The sequence below is a fragment of the Vulpes vulpes genome, chromosome 6 (assembly GCF_048418805.1).
Source record: "Vulpes vulpes isolate BD-2025 chromosome 6, VulVul3, whole genome shotgun sequence".
Classification (NCBI taxonomy): Eukaryota; Metazoa; Chordata; class Mammalia; order Carnivora; family Canidae; genus Vulpes; species Vulpes vulpes.
This window is the reverse complement of record NC_132785.1, coordinates 66,928,104-66,932,125: the sequence shown is the minus strand read 5'-3', so window position 1 is coordinate 66,932,125 and position 4,022 is coordinate 66,928,104. Positions and strand designations below refer to the sequence as shown.

Here is a 4,022-nt window from a genome sequence, read left to right as displayed (position 1 = left end):
TGGCTTCAAGAACTTGAACCTCTCATATGGGTGAGTCTCTATGCTCATGTTGCTTAGACTCAAGACAGCCTCTTAAAATCAAGTGCTGAGGAAAGTGTGCTCCTCTTAACATATTACTCACATGACATTCTGTGAGGAGCCTGTAGGAAAAGTCTCAATCTCAGACCTTTGTTTTGCTCTCTTGTCATTATTTGTTTTCTTTCCTCCTTGTCTTTTTTTGTCCTTTGTTTCTTTTCTCTTTTTTTCTCCTCTTTCTCTCTCTCTCTGTCTTGCTTTCTCTGCCACTTCAGACCTTTCCAGTGCTGTCCAAAAGAGCTTTCTGTGGTGTTAGAAATATTCCATACCTACGTGGTCTAGCTCAGTAGCCACCTGCTGTCTGTGGCTACTGAGAAATTGGAATTTACCTATTGTAATTGAGGAATGAAACTTTAAACTAATTTAAGTTTGAATAGCCATTTGTGGTTAATGGTCATCAAATTGGTTAGTGCAACTTTAGACCAACTGTTTGCCTCTGACATTATCTATATCATTCATATGTTGATAACAAGAGTTGAAAACCTCTTTGGCTATTCTCTTTTTGTAAAATCACTCATCAGTGGGAAAGTTGGTCTGGCTTGTAAGATTTGGTACCAATCTCTTCTAAACTCTTCCCCTCAACTTCAGAGGGCTTTCAGGGCAAGAGAGCCCTTGGTATCTTTTGGGGTGGATAGCAGGAGCGGTGGTGAGTTTACTATTTATTTATGACAAGTATCCCATCTCCATGGTCCTCTCCAATCAGGAGTTCTTTGAAACTATGCCATCGGCCTTGTCTAGGAAGAGGATGGAGTCATCGGACTCACCCATTCCGCAAACGGCCCCACAGATAGCATAAGGTTTTAAACTGGCTATTGAAACTGCCTGTCACCTTGTCAACCTCGGCCACATTCATCTGTATGGACACGTGATCCTTGGCACCAGTGATGTGGTCGCTGACAGAACATTTCTGGGGCACATACAGGTCCACAACCAGAACTTGCCAGTGTCATTCTGCATGTCAAGGTCATGCCTGCTGCCACTGCCACAGGCATGAGCGCAGATAGGAAGCACTGCGTCCCCCCCCTCCCCGCCCCACTCAGTATCTTTTTGGAAGACAGAATGCTCCTCCCTGATTGCCTGGAGACCAAATATTCTCCAGCGGGGGGGAACCCCTATGTGATTGCAAGTTCAGATGGGGCTCATTTGCAAGGCTTGGGAGCAGGTGTGTTTGAAAATTTCACAAGTGAAGGCAGAGGTCGGCAACCTCTTTGGCCACTTGCAGGAATAAACAATGTTGGTACAAGGGTCATGAGCCAGGAAGGCATAAGAGAAGGTGAAGGAGTTAGAAAAAAAAAGAGGTAGCATGGAAGAGGAAGGAAGACAGCAAGGGAAAGGACATGTGTAAAGAGTAGTGGGACTGTTGACTCACAGTGATCTTAGTTCCAAATCTGCCTTTGGTCATCCCCTCCCAGGAAGCCAGGCCCTCATACCAAAAACCTGTGCTTAATTGGCCACAGATGCTTGGGGACAGCTGGGAAGGGTAGGAGGGTAGTCAGTTAGTTCTCTGTACACTCTCAGAGTCTCCCTAAATTCAACTCCAAACGGGTTTAAAATAGCACCCGATATAGACTGGCTACTATCATCTGTCCCTCTTTTTCTTCTCTTTTCCCCTTTATTTCAGATCACTTCTTTTTTCTTTTTTAGCTTAACAACTATGACCTCAGTGCCTAGTGACCCTTCTGGTTTGGGTTGGTATCTGTCCTGATTAGCAAAGGGGAAATAGGAAATGACATTTCAAGACCAAGACACTAATAAAAGCAAAGACATTTCTTGTAAGTCTAAAATTCTGCTAAATCACACATTTTTTTCTTAAGCAGTTTGCTTACAATCCTGGAACCATGTTCCTCATATCTGGGAAATCTATTTTACATTGACTTCTTGTATTTGCTACGTTTTATATTGACTGGCTTTGCTGTATTTTAAATGTATTTGTGTCTAGACTTGTGGGACTTTAGCTACAGCCAATTTCTACATTATTAAGAGGGTTATTTTGAGTGGCCCCTGTGAATAAACCTAATTTTCCCCTCTGATTAGTGCTTAATTTGAAATTGTTTGTGCAATGATGAAATCTTTCTTGAGTTTCACTTCCAGATTCCAGTTTCCATTCCCAGAGGTTGCTTTTGATTATATAAATGCTTTCAGGGTGATTATGTGGGCAAAATTGTATATTAGGTAGTTTTGGTGCTTTTTATAAGAAATTGTGTTGTTTAGAAAGAAGGGCTGTGAGTTAGGTTTTGAGGCTTTAGGTGCTTTACAATTACATGATCACTACCTCTATTCAAGGCAAAAGTATACCCTGCTTCTGCAACCCTGCGTAATTTTGTCACCCAGCCTTTGATTGGAAAGTCACTTCTCTTTAAGATTCCATATTTCACAGCAGGAAGATTTTTCTAGATATATACATCAGGCTTTTCAGTGTGTATATAGTCCCCCTTAGCTCTCGGCTTTCCTCCTATCTTCAATTTTTCTAATAAATGTCTTAAAGGACCAAAAATAAGATATTCATGTTCTTCCCCCAAACTCAAGCTAGAAATCAGACCACATGACTTCTTTATGTGCTAATGCTAGCACCTATGAACCTCTGTACATTACTCTCTGACCCCTGGCCATAGAACTTGGTTCACAGCTGGAGAGGAATTTTGCCTCTGAATGAGATCCTCAGATCTCACCTGTACCTGATTTAGATGAGAGTGAGATTTGGGCCTTAGTGTTAATGCTGGAATGGATTAAGATTTTAAGGGATGTTGGGGTGGGGTGATTAATAGTTTGCATGTAAGAAGGACATGGAGAGCCAAGGGCAGAGTGTTAGGAGTTGAACTGTGTCCACCTCAAATCAATGTCTTAAAGTCCTAACTTCCTGGACTTCTGAATATGATCTTATTTGGAGATAGAGTCTTTACAGAAGCAATCAAACTAAAATAAAGTCATTAGGGTTAGCCTTACTCCAATATGGCAACATCCTTATATAAAGGGAAAATTTGGGCACAGAGACATGTCTGGGGGCAGACAATGTGAAGACACAGAGAGAACAGGAAATGAACAAAGGAACAGCTATCTACAAGCAAAGGAGAGAGGCCTAGAACGGATCCTTCCATCATAGGGCTCAGAAGGAACCAACCCTACCAAACACCTTGATCATGTACTTGAAGCCTTTGGAACTATGAGGCAAGAAATTTCTGTTGTTTAAGCCACACAGTTTGTGGTACCTTATTACAGTCACATACAGCAAATTAATATAGGCAGCCAGGTCTCAACATGGCTGGACTGGATCATGGAACAGACAAAGAGCCAATAAGACCTAGTCACTGCTATAGACATTTTCTACATATACACATCCAGCTTGCTAGAATATAGTTTTCTGTGTCCCTCTTTTCTGTTATCTTCAGTTTTTATTATTTCTCTCTTCTCCATGAACATCAAAGAATTACCAAGTGCCAGTCCAATGATCATACCCACAAACTTTCAGTAATATAAGATGTTATTCTCATATCCAGAGATGGTGAAAGTTATTGTTTCTACTAGTACTTTACTACTACCACTCTTGGCTAGCATGCATTGATTGCCTGTCTTGTTTCAGGTAACATATTAAGATATTAGCTTCCTTAACCATTATAACATCACAGGCATGAAGTAGTAGCTATCATCATTTGCTTCATTTTGGAAAGGAGAACACAGAGACCAGAGCGTTTGATGACTTGGCCAATCCCACTTGGCTCATTAGTGGCAGAACTGAGAATTGTACACCTGTATGGTCTTCACCATGTCTACTCAGAGACTCAAATTCTGAGATTGAGAAAAAAGAATCAAAGTAAGTTTAAAGCAGGGAGGCTACAGAGAAGCAATCACTTTTGCTTCTTAAAGGATGCTTGGAAGGTATCCTTCAAGAAAAAAGTCGCATTACTTTAAGCATTTCTAATTTTCCCACTAAAGACTTTTCTAATAGCAAA

General features: G+C 41.0%; 1 pseudogene; it reads right to left on the bottom strand.

The window, feature by feature from the left end:
• Positions 1-774: 774 nt before the first annotated feature.
• LOC112926476 (small ribosomal subunit protein eS21 pseudogene) lies at positions 775-1,032 on the bottom strand (annotated as a pseudogene).
• Positions 1,033-4,022: the final 2,990 nt, after the last annotated feature.